Raw genomic sequence first — 17,848 nt, forward strand, 5'->3', positions numbered from 1 at the left:
CTGTTTTATTCACTACTATATCTTTAGCGCTTGGAACAGAGCCTAGCAAATAACAAATAATCAACAAATGTGTTATGTAAACCAATGAATGAATTGTAAATTGAGACAAAAACTCCATAGGCAGGAACAGAGCATGTAACCATAAGAACATGAAACAAAGGAATCTCATCCTAGAAAGTTATGGAGGGCTTCCCAATGGAAATGCCACTGGAAGAGAGACCTGAAGGATGAGTAGGCATTAACCAGATGATGTGGAGGAAATAATATTTCAGACAGAAGGGACAACATATGCAAAGGCTTTGTGTCAGGAGGCTGCATATTGTGTTCAAGGAACCGAAAGAAAGCCCATGTGACTACAGCACAAGAGAGCAAGGAGAAGATTGCTGAGACAGGCTGGGAGGCATACAGGGGCATGCTTTTTAATTTGTATGTGAGAGGAATAAAAAGACATTAGAATAACTTAATCTGGGTATATATGTTTGTATGACCCAGTAATAATTGTGTCATAAAAATATCACTTGGGCTGGTGTGTTACATTGGGTAGAGACGGTCAGAGTAGAAACACTGAGACCAGATGGACCACAGCAATAATACAGGTGAGAAATAGTGGTCCTATGGACTAATAAGGTAGTGGTGGAGATAAGAGGGTAACAAATTCTGAGATTCTAAGAGTTAAAATGGTTAGAGCCTAGAGAGGAGTTAAAGATGAAGAGGAAAGGAGGAGGGATAAAGAGGCATCATCAATGATGCCTATATTTATCAACAGAGCAAACATATGGTAGTAATATTCGCTGATTGGGGGATATTGGAAGAGGACCTGGTTTGGAGTGTATGATTTAAGATTTCAGTCTTGGACCTCTGACTCTAGCAGCCTCTTGGACATCCAATTCCAAGAGGAATTGGTTGAGATATGGGGCATATAGGATTGGAGCTATGCAGAGGTCTGGAATGGAGACAAGTATTTGGAACTTATCATTGTAAAGCTGGTAATTAAGCCTTGAGATTGATAAGATGACCAAATTTTTGCATGAGTTCTTACTAAGCCACATCTTTCCACCTTTGTACTCACATAAATTTGACAAAAGTACCATTATAATTTTATTCTTAATTAATTTTATCTTGTTAGAGAGTCAGATTATTGCTGTCATGTTATAATTTTTTTAAGATTCTCATTCCCACTTATTTTCCCTCTCTTCTTTCCATCTTTCTATATTCTTCCATAATAATAATCAGTAGCAGTAGCATAACATGAACATCTCTAACTAATCCATTAATAATTACATAGAACCAAACAAGATAGGGAATGTTGCCCTTGGTGCCCCACTCGGGACCTTCCTCCAGAGTGACATTGGTAGAGGCAAATCCATTTCAGGTCAGTCACAGAAACAGCTAAAACAGGTTCATCTTGTTTCCCAAGGATGGTGGCATGAGAGAACTTATAAAATTGTTTATATATCAGGCAACTCCAGAAACATGACAAGCATACCCTTAAACCTACTGTTCAAACTCCAGTTTTATTAGCTCCTTGGTTAGTGACAAGTTTGAACAAGTTGCTTAAACTCTCTGAGTTATAGTTTCCATTTGTAAAATATCGATCCCAAAATCTACCCCATAGATTAAACGATGCATGTAAAACATCTGGCACCTGACATGTATAAACAAGAGCTAGTTTGTTTTTATTATTGTTATTATTATTATTATTATTACTACCATATTCCCCAAATCTATGTGCATCAAACTTGCTACCAGAGTATATCTCTTTTTGATAACTTAGTGGGCTCAAGGAAGGATCACTGCCTCATTCCAGCAAAAACAGCAACATAAGAAATCATGTGTGCAAATTTGGACCAAAAGAGTCGGGCATGAAAAAAACTGCAGTTGAGGAATACTTTTAAGCACAGCATGGGGAAGAGGAAGGATATTATTAGTTGAAAGTAAAATAAATTTTACAAGTTTTCTTTTTGTTCAAATGTTAGGAAACTAATCGACATGTACCTTTATTATCTATTTGTTGCTGAAATATTTGCCATATATTTACCACACTAGCTAAATGTTGTAGGTACTTAGAAAAATAAGGTACATACAGAAATTTACATTATAGAAAATATTGATTATAATGAAGTATATAACTTATAATGGAATTTTACTGAAATGTGGCCTTTTTCTAAGAAAGTATACACTGGGAAAACCAAAGGTCAGGGAAGAAAGAGCACAACTTTTGAGTCAGACAGACCTAGTTTGAAAATCTAGCTCTCCATTTTCACATTGGATTGCCATTAGCAAGCTTTATTCACCATGTGTCTAATCTTCACTTTCCTCATCTATTGAATGTGAAAATTAATGCTAATGTCATAAGGCCATTGAATGCGTTAAGTGATTTACCACACGCAAAGTACTTTATGCAAAATAAGCATTCAAAAATGTTAGCTCCACTTTCCTAAATGCTTCTGGCTAAACACAGGTAAACAATAGAGAAATAAAAGCATTATTTTGTTCAAATGAACTGCTCCCAAGCTGTTCTAATAATATTCTACAAACTTCTTGCTATCTTTCATTTCCAGCTCCTACCTTCAGGAACCTATTCGTTGGACTCTACCATGAATTACAGCCAAGAAAAAACAATGAAATTGTATCTATTTTTAAACACTAAAAGATACCGAAAGGCAAATCCATTTCTAATTATTGTGCGCCTAATCCCCTGACACTTGGTAGATAGAAAATGAGTCTCATTCTTTTATTGTAACTGTTCTTAGAAGTCACTTAATTTAAAATGTATGCATTAATCAATATAGTACATGCATGTAGAAACAGAGCAAATAGGGTTTGTGATGAAAGCAAATATAACATTCTCATCCTTCTTTTCTCACCTTCAATGTCACAACTCAGAGATGAACTCTTTCGGTTATTTCTGTTTTTAATTTTGGTGATTGTCTTCTTAATTCCAGATATCACAATTTTTTCTCATTTTTGATATCCACTTTAGATGGTATCTAATGAATTCCATATATGAGAGCTTAAAATTCAGGTCACTCACTCATCTCTACTCTTCTCAATGTATGTTATTATTTATAGTTTTTCTATTAGTTAACTTTATATCTTTAAATAACACTATATTTAAATCTCTATTTCTAATTCCATCAGCTTCCGCAGTATCTCCTGTAGCCTTACTTACTAGTGCCAGAATGTCATGTAAGATCCATGAAGATGAGTTCTGTCTGATTTTTTCCTTTCTCTGTATCCCAAATGTCTAGAACAGCAGTGACATCGGTGTTTTAGCATCCTTACATGTCTGCCTATGTGTCCTTTTCTTCCTCCTATCAGTTACACTTTTACATTATTACTTTTTTACTTTTACTTTTTCTAAAAGTACAGCAAAGCCTTCTATATTTTGTCCATAGGTGATCTGATGCTAAACGTCTTTGTTTTCCACATTGTTTGTTGTCTTTTTAAAAATTGTTGTTGTTGTTGTTGTTGTTGTTGTTATTTTAGAGAGGAGTCTTTTTGTGTTTTGCCTGGGTGTTAATTCCCATGTTGATTTGAGGAAGAGGGACTGAGGTATCCACTGATGGCAGCAGCTTCATCAAACCTTTAAGGAATTCCCTGAATTCAACTCCAGTTCTAACTTGCTTTCTGTTGACTCTGAGGCCAGACACTTTCTGGAATTCTGCAGAGCAGATTGGCTCTTGTCTCCTTATAGCTTCTTATCTATAAAACGTTGGCTTTTTCAGCCTGTTTTATTCACCAAGCCATTCCCATTCATTTTCAATCTCCCAGAAACCTGTTAAGATTATTTGTTTGTTGGTTCACCTCCAATTTCTTTTTCTTTAATGTTATTGGTTTATTACTCTTTCTGCTTCTCTACTTTCATTTCAGGTGTTAAAATAAAAACTTGTACTTCATTTGCCATCTTAAACCAGAAATGTTAGAAGTGATTTTTTAAAGTATTTTATTTAATCGGTGTTATGTGAAAGGAATTATGGGATACACGATTTGTTATAGACCATTTTTTGCTTTCTTGCTCTGAGTCTGACTTCCTACATGAACCATAACATAGTCAATATCTGATTATTGATCTCTTAACTTTTTTCTTATTTTTAATTTAATTCTAAGATTTATGTTAATTTTCCAATGTATCTTTTAAGCCATGTTTTTTTTTTTTTTTACCAAAATGCACTTAAAAATAAGAAAATACATTTAAAAAATAACATCCTTTCCCCTCTTCACACACAGTGTAAGATGAACACAAATTCCACCTCATAGAGAATGAGAAGAGGGAGGAGGGGTGAACAAGCAACTGTGACCTGACTTCCTCATTACATGACCACAGAGCCAATGTATTGACTCAGCCAATATTTTCCAAAAGTGAATGAGCATGAAGAATTCTAGGAAAAAAAAGGCCAAAGATTACCCCCACTTATTACACTTGCATTCAAAGAGAAGCAATTCTCTTAACAATTCATTTGCTCATCTAACAAACATTGTTTTAGAGGGAAGGAGTCTCACATTTATTGATCATGCCACGTTCTAACTCTTTCTCCTATGTTACATTTATTCATGGTTACAACAAACCTAAGAAGTAGGTATTACAGTAGACTCTTGTTGTTTGAAGATTTAACAAAGGGGCTTTTGACTATTTGCCAGTAACCCCAAAAGTATAGACTTATAATTTTTGTAAGGCATTCACTCAAAGCCAAAGCCCACTTGGAGTCTAAAGCAGTGGTGCAAGTGATTTGGCAATGAGTGAGATGGGATTATTGGTGAACATCTCTATTTTATCCTGAATTGGCTTTCCTCACCTCTGTTGTAGCTCTCTAGAAGTGCTTCAGTAGGATTCTTGCATTTAAGAATCCCATGTCTAAAAATTATCCCTTGACTATTTCAAGGATCAATTATAATCAGGAGATAATGTGACAATATTCATCCAAGAAAAAAATGACAAACTGGGATTTGAGACCATTTTTCTGGACTCCAACAAAGTTCATTCTCTTCCTTAGCTCACCCTCTGAGCTTCCTCTAATGCTGGGAACTGAACTTCAGCAATAACTGTTGTCCCCACCAAATCCGAGGCCCCATAAGGAAGGGTGTACCTCGTCAAGCAGCAGCAGACTACGTCAGGCAGTTTAAGGATCCTGAGGAGGCCAGCCAACAAGAAGGCTTATCTCTTCTTTGTCCCCAGGAGAGTACAAAGCTAATTTCCTCCTGACAACCAACAGAATAAGATGAGTAAAAACAAATCACTCATTTGAGTCAGTCAAATGACCAATTTAATAATAGATACATATGTGTGAGCTAAAGAGAATGTAAATTATGAAAAATTGACAAAGAAATCAAAATTGAGTGAAGAACACAAACAATGGTCTAAGTTCTGCCCAACTCAGAGAGTCCATGATTCAAGCAGCCCGCATGGTTGACCACCTTCATAATCATTTGGAAGAGTCTTCTACAGCTCTGCTATTCTAGTTCATAATAAGGTAAACTTTGAAATGTTCTAGTTGTTTTCAGCAACCAGTAAACTAGTGCATTTGTGCATGGAAAATATTTTGTCAATAACTTCTTCTCCCTCCAAAATATCTCAACATGTTTCCTTCAAACCAATTAACTTTGTTTTAGTAAGGAGAGGTTTGCCCACAATTTCTTTAATACAATTAATAAGATCAATCATTCCCGCGGTGAAGGAATCACACATTCCCATCCTTTGAGACTCCAGCTCATAGTTATGAGCTTGTCCTACTTCGTGAGGATGTGAACTTAATTCTGGCTTCTTTTTTTCAAGAAAACAAGTTTTTAAAAAATGTGCTTAAACTGATAGCATCTGGGCCCTCGGCAGCTTAGTTAGCTGAGATGCCCTTAAGTACAGACTATAATTATTTAGGAGGTACCTAGACTAGATAATCAGTGAGATTATTAATGTTTTCTCCTAAAAGACACAGTACACAGAACAGGTAAACGCTAAGCTCAAATAATAACTCAATACCTTTACGTGACACTTCAGAATTACAGAATACTTTATTATTCCACTTGGTCCTTATAAGACTCTTATGAGACAAATGTTATTCTCCTATTTAATAAGATCAGTGACTTGCCTAAGGTGACACAGATGTTATATGACCAAAGCCACCTCCACTTACATATTAACTCCTTCAAAACCTGGTGCCCATACTAAGTGAGGTGCTTAGGTTACAATGAGTAAGATAAGAATCTTCACCTATGTTTGCAGTGTGTATGTATATATTCTTAGTAAAATGTCTAATATCTGCTAGAATAAACTAGTAAGCAGTCTTTTTGCCAACAAGCAAGAAAACTCCAACCAGATACGATTCCAATTCAGACTAGCTGCCCTGCTTCAGCTTTGACCTGGACAGATCATAAATCATAGTGAAAAGACTGCTTAGTCATCGTGCTGACTCTGTCTCTGCCAGATCCATACAAGTTGTCAACAAAGCTGAAAAGCACTCCGATTAATCAGATATTGTTATGAGGGTGGTTAATGTTATATTTATTGTGCCACGTTTCATCTGTGCCCAAGCTCCTCCCTTGGAAAAAATAGGGGGAACTCTGGAAGTTACAATAAGTAAGAGGAAACCATGCCATGATAGAAGCTCACATGTAAAAGAAAAGTTATTCTGTTAATATCTGAAATGGAATATAGTACAAGAACTATTATAAACTCTGCTGTCCCCTAAATTCCACTGGAATACTGTCAGAAAACCAATATGTAAAACTTTCAAATTGTTGATCAAATGCAAAGGTTAATGATCTGATCAATGGAGAGTCACATTTTACATGGTTAGTGTCACCAATGAGGCACCATATCCTTCTGGGTTCAGACAGGCTTATTTTAACAATATTATTTCATGGGCAATTTATAGTTATCACATACATGCATAAGGACTCTGCAAATTATAATCATTTGAAAGCCCTGGCTCTTTTTAGTTTGAGAGAAGTCTAAATTAGTAATATTTAGCCAGTAATAAATTTATATCATGCTTTATAAAATCATATTTTAAATCCACTGGAAGTTAGCCACAAACTGTGCTGTTTTGTTTGGGAAGAAAATCTTTGGCCACAGGACAGCTTCTAAAGGTCTTGTAAATAGAAATGCATAATGCTGAATGTACATAAAAGGGTGCCCAGAGTAAGTGCGGTACCTCTGCCATGGAAACCACCCACTCAGAAACTTGGCTACCAAAAAATGTTTCCACTGTATAGGGAGAATCTTTTGCCAAACCAGGTGCAACCATGATGAACTGTAAATCTCTGAAGTTATACAAAGGCGACTTTATGAAATGGAGGTTGGTATTTTTTCCCAATTAAAACTGAATATCAAAAGACAGCACCAATAGTACATTTTCAGAAATCAGAATCATTTCCTCCATTAAAAACATGTTATCAGAGCCTTCACTTGTTAACGGGTAACTTCACCTGGCTTTATTTTCATAACACCTCTGATGGCTCAACTTGTGCAATGGCCAATTACTGTGAGCAGGCCAGTTCTATTATTAGATCGGTTTAGAAGAGTCGACAGTCCCAAATAGTGGAAGAACTTTATTCTCCAAAACTGGCTGTTCCCTCTCAATGTAAGTGCTAGTGAAAGAACTGCTATTTCTGGGAAATAAAGTGGATTTGGAAAATGAAGCAGTTTTAAATGGTTTATGTGAATACATATTTTTCAAAGTGAACTAAATCACTATGTCCTCTCTGTAGTACATGAGATTTCAATGTGTATCCCCCTGGGGAAATTCATTGTTGACTTACTTGTTTATGGACCTGTATTAGTTTGCTAGGGCTGTCTTTAACAGAGTACCACTGACTGGATGGCTTAAACAACAGAAATGTATTGTCTCAGTGCGAGAAGCTACAAGTCCAAGATCGAGTTGTCAGCAAGGTTGATTCCTACTGAGGACTGTGAAATAGAGTTCATTGCATGTCTCTCTCCTAACTTCTGATGGTTTGCTGGCAATTTTAGCCATTCTTTAGGTTTAGATGCATCACCTCCATCTCTGCCTTCATCTTCACATAATGTTCTTCCTGTGTGTATCTTTGTCCAAATCTCCCCTTTTTATAAGGACCCTAGTTATTTTGGATTAGGAGCCCACCCTACACCAGTATGACCTCATCTTAACAAATTACACCTGCAACAACCCTATTTCCAAATAATGTCACATTCTGGGGATTAGGACTTCAACATATGAATTTTGAGGGAATACAATTCAACCCATAATAGGACCAAATCCATGTTCTGTATCAATTGGACCAGTCTTCCAGAAAATCGTACTAAAAATAAGAGAGAAGCTGTAAACTAATGCTTTTCTCACACTCTTTTATGCAGTGCATATGCCATCCTCTTTGTTCTTGGCATTTGGTGGAAGGATCCATAATTATGAATGAACAATAGGCCTTTATCAGGGTAAAGCTATAGAAAATTGTGTTAAGTATTTAGGTATTTTAATTAGATCTTACTAAAAACTAATTTCTAAGAACCGGAAATGGGTAAGTAATATTATTAAGCCTTATTCTAAGAGCTAAAATCAAAGGATGAGAGCATTTCAGATAAGATAGTTAATATTACTTCTGAAAATGGAGAGAACTTGGCTCAGAGGTAGGTTTTTTGTACAACAATCTGAGAGTGCTTCTCCCCGTTATCGTGTAAATTTTGCCATTGTTGGCCTTTCTCCTTAAAATTCCTTGACTCCCATGCCAACCTCTTCGTTTTTTATTCTTCTCTTGCCTTATTCTCTCTCTGCCATTTCCAGTGTATCACACTTTTCTCTCCAGCAAATTCTGTGCAAATTCTACTCCAATCCTGTCCTCTTTCTCTGCTCTATCCTTGTAACTGTGTTTACTCCTTGGCTTCACTTTTAGGCACCTGACTTCTCTACCTAACTAAAAACTCATATTTCCAGTTGTTTGCACCTGAAATACAATAAAACTAAAACGAAAGCATCGTATCATCCTCCCGAGCCATCTTCTATTACATCGTTTATGCTAATTACTGTTGCATTCAACCAGGCTTGGAACCTTGTGATAATCACACATGTCTTGCCCCATGTTCTTTATATCGAGTCTTTTCTAGAAATCCTGTTGTCTCTACCTCTGATATGTAAATGGTCCTTCTCTGATTTGTACTAGTCCAAAATACTCATTATTTTTTACTCAAGTTGTTTAAATTGCTTCCTGTTATCGCAGCTTATTTCTGCTCCATTCTAAACTATACCCTGTTTCTTCTACTTCCAAAAGTTCAGATGAAAAATGTAATTGATTCTTCTATTCTCTATAAATTTTAAACTGAGACATAAGTATTAAACTGGCATTTGTGTCCTCTATACTATGGATATACTCTTCTGGCTTCCCTTATCTCTTGCCAGTATTATATAGGTACCTGCTTCTTTGGCCAAACTAGACTACATGCTTTCTTAAAAAATGGATTTGATAAAAAATGGATTCTTTCAAATGGTGCACTTATATGGCCAAAGACTTATTTATTCCATGTTCTCCATGAAGTCATTTTATTATAACCCAACAGGATCTCTAACACTTAGCATTTTATTTGAAACCTTTATTATTCCACTTTACTAATTAAAACCTATTGCTTTAAAGTAAAAAATATACTAGAAAGTCAACTTGCCACACCAAGAAATTGTGTTATAAACTTCCCAACCAACAGACAAACAGAAGGTTGAAATTATTATTTGACTTAAATAACCACTTTGTTAAATTTACAATAATAACTAGATTATGTACCCCTATCTTTGAAATATCACAGCAACTCTCTTATGAATGTTCTGTAGGCTACTAATGGTTAGGGAACTGGAGGAGAGGTATTAAGAACAGCAGTAGGACACATCATGCACCCAGGAGCCCTGTTACAAGAGAATGGGATGAAATAATCCCAAAAATTAGTCTTAAGAATGTCCTCATGCCAAAATTTTCATACATAACTCTTCTTATTGCTCTTTAGTACAAGATTTCATGCCAGAGACAAAGGTTTGGTTTTGCCTCCTAAAATACTTAAATTGAACATTTAATAATAATAAAAGTTATTCTTCCTAGTACTTCATCAGAAACTAACAGTAAATCATCCAAGTCTATTTTTTACTTGTCTTGGAGGCTGAACTTATGTACAGAGGAGTGAAAGACTCCGTGTTCTCCAACACGATGTCCTTGGTTTCTCTTGAGCTAGTGGGATACATATTCATTGATAATGATGTGGTTTCTAAAAATGAAGAGAAATGCGACACCATGGCTGTTTTCAGGGTACCTTGCTTAAAACAAATATGGGTTTACAGATATGGAAAATGTTTGCCATTTTTGTTTACTTATATAGGAGGCATAGGGATCCCTTTCCACAGCAAGCGACTCTAGCCCAGGACACTTAAAATATTATTCAAATTGTAAACTCTGATAGAGTTTTTTTTCCCATAAAATGTCTATTAGATTAAATGAAGATTATTGAGAATTTATTATGTGTAAATAACTGTTCTATATATCCTGTTGCAAAAAAAATCAAGCCATCACTCGAACCAGTTAGATTAAAGAACTTGTTTAGGTCTTCTGGAGACGATACTAATATTCAGGATAATTGCTGTTTATAACAAAGGACTGTCAATACCAAGCCAGTCCTGGGTGCTTGGATTAGCTCAGTGTTCCACAGTTGAGCTCTAGAAACAGATGCGTAGGCTCAGATCCCAATCCCATCCCTGCTAATGGCATAGCTTTAGCCAAGGTATTTAATCTCTTTAAGCATCAAATTCTCCTGTGTGAAATAAGGATAACAATAGTGTTTCCTTCCTCATAAGTTTATTGTGAACATTAGATGAGACTTAACGTAACCACCCACCCCAAAGAAGCCACTCCAGCTACTTTAGCCATTATTACTCATAGCAGTCAGTTACTGTCAAATTAAGAGAACTGATAACTGTATTTCTTTTTCTTTTCCTTTTTGGCTCTAAAATACTTGGATTTCTATAGCTTTGTGAAAGCGGCTATATTGAGATACAATTCACATACCATACATTTCATCTATTAAAAGTATACAATAAAATGGTTTTTAGTATATCCATGGAATTGTGCATCCAACACCACAATCTAATTTTAGAACATCTTGATCTGTTTTTTGTGTATTAGCTGTTCTTTTTTTTCAATTATTGTACTCTAATTGCCTTTTTGCAATTCTTCCTACAGTCCCTGTAAAACTATGTTGAATAATAGAGGAAACCACTTTATTAATGGAACTGCCAGGAGTTTTTCAGTTAGAGAGGTGTACACATTTTAATTAACGTGAGGACAATACTAGATGAACTCTGTTTTCCTGGCTATCTTGTAGGAGGTCTAAAATCGATTAATCTGGTAAGACAGAAGGAAAGCAATGACCTATTTATAACTTTTTTCAACGGTTGGGCTGTAGGTTGGCATGTGGGTTGGACTCATGCCCTGAGACTCATGCCTGGACTCATGCCCTTACCCAAATACACATAATATTTTTGAAAGGCTTAGGGAAGGAGAGAATACAGCCCTATGTTCCTAGATGGTTTAGAGACCAGTAATGAAATGTCACAGGATGGGCAATCATAAATCTGTTTAAAATTCTGAGATCTGAAGGACAACTCTGGATAAAAAGTGTTTTGAGGTTTATTCTGTAGGAGGAAATAGCATATTGTTGTTTATTTCATCACTTGACTACGCACAGGTTGACTAAACCAGATATTTGTGACTAGACATTTGAGTGAGAGGGTTCTTTTTACTATTAGCCTGAACAAGGCAGGAAATTAAACCCTAGTGGTATTCCAAGGCCATTGTTCCGAAGTTGAGGTGGGATGAGCTGAAAATGAGATCAAATAACAAATGAAGGAAAACCTGAACTACTTCACAAACCTGCCTAGGTCCTGCTCTGTTCAAAACACCCACAATCACACATCAATCTATATTCAAAATCCTTGGTTCATACACACAGATTGAAAGCCTATTAGACTTTGAATTTTTAAAAAAACAAGTCAGTAGGTTCAGAAGAAGCTGAAAAATGTATATTGTTGCCAGTCCCCAGAAGTTTCTTGGACTAGTTCAGGCAACAGCTGCACAAATATTTCTTACATTGGCTGCCTGTTCCTCTCCACTTCTTTGCAGGAAAAAACACATTTTCCCCCAGTTCAGTTTATTGCTTGTATCTCCTGCAGATTAATTTATGAACATTATTTCTAGAACTAAGAGTGTTCCAAAAATGACTATGACTTCTAGCACTTAACAAGACACTACCAAACGATTTTTCTCCTCTTTTGTCTGGCTTACTCCTGTTCATCCTTCAAGACTTAGCTCAGAATATTCAGCATCAAGAAATGAGAAGAACCTGTGTGAATAAAATTATAAAATTTTATTAAATAACACAAAGAAACATTAAAATAAATGGGTAAATTTACCTATTTAATGAAAAGGAAAATTAAAAATTATTAAGAAATCAATTTTTTCTAATAGGATCTATTCTCTATAATGACAATCAAAATCTCAAAAAGCTTATTAAGAATTGACAAAATGACCCTAAACCTCATCTAGAAAAATAGAAATGCTAGAAGAATCAGCAAAAGTCTGAAAAAGAATGAGAGAACTTGTTCACATATGTTATAAAGCTCGAACTGATACTGACTCATGAACTTCTAGTGAGTGTAACAGAATGGAATCTAGAAATAATCCCATATAACATCAATTTGGTATCCAATAAGGCTACTATTTAGTGAGCTCTTATGTGCCATCTAGTCTCCTAAGTCCCTTACAAATACTAATGTATGCAGTCCTGAAAACTCCAAGAGATAGGTACTAATATTATCCCCATTTCGAATATGAGAAATCAGGTTCGCCCAGTAAGTAAGCAATGGAGCCAGAATTTGGACCCAGCAGCCTAACTCTAAGACCTATTGTCTTAATCGCTATACCACTATGCAGTATTTTAAATCAACAAGGGAAAAAGATCACTCGATATAGATGACTAACAGAAATTCACTTTTCATATCACAGATGATTATAGATGGCTTATAAATATTTAAATATAAAAACAAAACTATATAAGTAATAGAGTAAAATATGGGCTTTTAGAAATCTCGACTTATCAGTCTTTTCTATTTTGATTTTGACTTTCGTGTAGGCTGCAGAAAACATACATAGGTAATTCACAAAAACAAGGAAAATAGGCAAAAACTATGTTAAAAAGTGTTTAAACTTATTAATGATTAATGAAATGCACATCAGAATAAAAAGATAACGTTTCATCTATTGGATTGGCAAAGACAAAATAGATAAAATTCAATGTTGATAAAAGCAAAAGAAAACATGGAATTTAAATTAGTAAACTTTTCTGGAAAGCAGTTTGGCATTTGTGAATCAAAATTTCAAGTGTGTATAACATGATCTAGCAATTCTTCCAGAGAATTATCTATGGAAATTATTGCTCAAGTATCCAAAGCTATGTATACAGTGATATTATTTAAGACAGCAAAAAAAAATTGGAAGCAACTTGATTGTACTTTGATAAAGGTCTAGCTAAATAAATTGAGGCACAAAATATAATGGAATACTATATAGCCATAAAATGGATGATATAATTTTAAATTCATTGATCTGAAAAGATGTCTGGGATATACTGTTGAATGAAAAACAAATCGAAATATTGAATAACTCATGGCCACATTTATATAAAATTATGTCTACGAACACACACACACACCTAGAAGGGTAGTCACCAAAATATCAATGCCAATTGTGATTTTCTCAGAGTAAAGAGAGTTGGGATAAGTTTTACTCTGTTTATATTTTCATGTATTATTAGGAATTTTTAAATTAGCAAATAAATACGACTAAACAAAGAAACAGAAGAGACACAACTGAAGCATTGCCTTTTCCAGGAAGGCTTCCAAAGTCCAGATTGGTCTAAGTGTTGCCCTCTGACCTCCCAATGCACCCAATGAACATCTCAGCACATCCATGTTACAATGTGAAAGTATTCATTAGTGTGTGTCACCTTACTCCACTAAATCATCAGCTTTTGAATATCCCTGATATCTATTTTTTTCCTGCGCCAAGCTCAGAGACCGTCACATAGCAAGCACCTAATGACTCAAACTATTTAGGGCAAACAAACTTCCTGTAAAGTGATATACTGTATGGGACAGTGAATATGAATTTTATGAGACAAAAAGATATGGTTATTTTCAATAGTTTTAATGAGATAAATTGTGGAGAAATGCAAAGTAATGTCCTCCTTTTTTAATGGACCTATCTTCGAGCAAGATACAGGGTCTCAAATTAACTAACATCCTTCAGAAGTCTTCTTGTGAGGACTACTGTGTAAGTCTTGACAATGATACTAATTTGTTACTGAAAGCATGTCTACTTTCCTGGAAATTTCACTTTCTGCATCTGCAAACTGGAAATGGGATTAATTCACTCAGTAACAGGTATCTACTTCCAATGACGGGTGATGAGGAATAGCTAACACGTTTGCTCTAGTGCTCTTTAGGCATACTTTATTTCAGCCCCACAATTTCCAGTGAACTCTGTCTCTATTTTGACATTGAAAAACAGTGTTTTGGCACTGAGTAACACTGAAAGATATTTCACAATAAGCTCCTCTTATCAGCTTGTTGACTTCATCATGTGAGTTTTTCCTTTAGCCAGATTACAAATTATATTCCAGGGTTAATACTTTTAAACTCTAGTAACGGATGTGAGTTTCAGGTAGAAAGTGGTCTCTAATTAGTAACTATTATTAGATATTAACATGAAATATAAAATAAATGAAAAGGGGAGTAGATAACATATCAGATAGCCCAAAAGTAGAAAGGAATCCTCTAATTAAAATTAATTAAAATTGAAAGATCTAAACTCCATATCCAAACTGTTAATGTAGTCATAAACATATTCTAGAGGACAGTGACAGTTTTGTGGTGCTAATGGAATTATTAATGCTTATAAAAATTCAAACAGGACAGAATAGTAGCAAATGAAAAGTTACAGTTATACCCCTTGTTATGCAAACTGAAGATAATCATATTATTCTTGGGTCTTTAAGTAGTAACCTTATCTTTAGTCTGGGTTTAGGCGGATGTGATTTTTACACTTTCCTCCAGCCAATGAATGCCCCAGCTTTTAATAATCACGTGAAGATTGATTCTTATTTTATAAATATTGACACTGAAAGATCAGTCAATGCCTTTTTGGGTGTTCATTTACTTAATCTTTTGGAAATTGAGCTTAGAATTTCTACAATATGTTACATTAAGCACATGTCATCATTTTGTACTTAACATAAAACTGTTAATAAGATTGTATGCATTGCTAAGCATTTATTTAAAATCAATTCTAAAAGTTTTAAGACATGTAAAACACTGAGAATATATATCAAATACTGCCAGGTAAAAGAGAGTGAAAATTAAAGAAAGGATGATTTGAAATTAGAAGAGTAAAAAGGAAGTACCAGATGCAAATAACCTATAAGCTATAGTCAACAAAATTGTATACAATGAAAATAATATAACATAATTTAGAACACATTATGACGTATGTTAACATTACAAATATTGCAATTAACTTAGATACAGTGCAAAATTAGTCTTTTCCTTCCATTTCACACAATTATACTTTCACTTTCCAAAGAGGGTAATCTGCTACATATTTAGTCAAGTCAATGACCATTAACATCATAATAATAGACTTTTGAAGATGTCTGTTCCTGCCTTTTTAAACCTGTATTTCCAGATGAAAAGCATAAATTGTTCTCTCAATAATTCAATCTTTGGCTTCACTAAGAACTATATTTGAGAATGATGAGCTTGTTATAAATGTATAAATAAAAGACTTCTATAGCTCTTAGGCTCTACTAGAGTGGCTGATGTTAAGCCAGCTACATCTAATGCTCAATACTACCGATATATCTCTATTCTTGATTTTGCACGAACTCTCAAGGACCCACCATGATAGACAAGTAATTCACTTCACATTACTTCCTTTTTTCCTCATCCTTCTCCCTGGTTTAGTTGGTTACTCTAAACTTTCTTCCTCTTTTATTGGTTATATAATTCATATCATATGTACTATTTCATAATTTCAAATAATGTATTTTCAAATAATTCATATAATTTCAAATAATATGCTTAAATTCCCTTGTTTCATTATTTTTAGACAGTATCTTAATTCTTTTTACAAAATGAGGAAATAAGATTCCCACACTATCCATCACTTCTCTACCCCCAACTCCCAGCTGTTGTCAACTACACCAGGACTTTTCAATTATCAGTATTTATAGCATTTTCACTTAGAGCCCCTCTTGTCCTTGTTTCATAACTGTATTTAAAAGATTCTGAACTTTGTTTAGAGTTTATTCTAAAAATTAAAAACTTCAGCACATACATTATTATCATTATGCTTATATTATTTATTGCAGAATCAAGTATCATGATTGGACCTCGGGAGAAAAACAATATAATCCTATGTAAGGAAAACTTTGTGACTCAAAGAAAATGACTTAAGAATCAAAATGAAATTAATTCTCTTTTCTTTTTCTCCAACAATTCCTCAAAACCATGCCACTTTACTTTGTTTCATATGCAGAAATAACTTCTTGTACAAGTTTCTCAACTGGAAACTGAAGTTTCTATTTACCTTTTTTTTTCTATTAGACGAGAAACATACAAGTTCTTCATTGTATTTTTGAAGTAATCCAGATCCTTCTCCTCCTTTCCCCTGCCTTCCTGTTCATCTCTTCCATTTTTCTGCTATCTCTTACTTGATTTCTCAATGGAAAGATATTTGACATCCTGGATTAACCTTTAAGGTCACTTATTTTTCTCTCATACTTTATTTTTGTCTCTTTGCTCTATTTTTAAATCCATCTTTTTATTGGATTTTGTGGGGCAATCATATTTTTAATTTTTAGTAAGTTCCTCATGTTCTCCTTTTGCATAAAACTTTATATTTACTTTTATAGATATATTCCTTTTAAAATCTCTCTGAGGATATTAACAAGAATGGAAAAAAAATTGTTTTCTTACCTCAACATCTGGGTTCTTTTTGGTCCATCGCTTTCTTTATTCATGTTAGTCCTATTATTCGATGCTGTTGTTTCTCTCCCCATATCTGGTCATCATTATTTATCTGTTCATACTTATAAAAAAAAAAATTAGGTCGATGACTTCAACTAGCTTATGTGGATTTCCTCTACAGTTGAGTAGATTGTTTTTTCTCACAAGATATCACTCTGATTAGGAGGATTTCTGGGTGGATGGGCAAGTCATGTCAATGGATAATCATCTTTAGGATACACGGGCCAAGAATACAAAGTAATCAGGGTTTCACTCCCAATATGGGAACAGTAAGGCTTTTTTCTGGAGCCCTCACCCTCACTTGAAACATTAGCCCTCCCCAAGGCAAATTAGCACTGCATACATGCTCTATGTAGGTGGGAAAGAGCAGCTGTTTTACATATAATCCTGCCCATTCCATCACTGTAACCCCAGGCTATTCCAGGAAAGGTAGCTCACAGCTGTGCTGCAAACTTTTATGCTAGGGTTTATATGTCAATATGTTTTCATTTGTTTTCTTTATGCCAGAAATTTATCTTTGATATGTTAATGATTCTACACTAGCTTGTTCTCAAAAGAACAAACTGAAGGTTTCGGGTACTCTTTTCTTATCATTTCAGTGGCATTTGAGGAAGAAGAGTGGATAAACATGTGTACTCTGTAGCCAATCTTTGACTGAACCCCTGTGTTGTGAATTCCTTCCTCATTCTCCTCAGTACTCTTCCTTCCTTCCTTCCTTCCTTCCTTCCTTCCTTCCTTCCTTCCTTCCTTCCTTCCTTCCTTCCTTC

This window comes from Pteropus alecto, unplaced genomic scaffold (genome assembly GCF_000325575.1).
Source record: "Pteropus alecto unplaced genomic scaffold, ASM32557v1 scaffold3, whole genome shotgun sequence".
Taxonomy (NCBI): domain Eukaryota; kingdom Metazoa; phylum Chordata; class Mammalia; order Chiroptera; family Pteropodidae; genus Pteropus; species Pteropus alecto.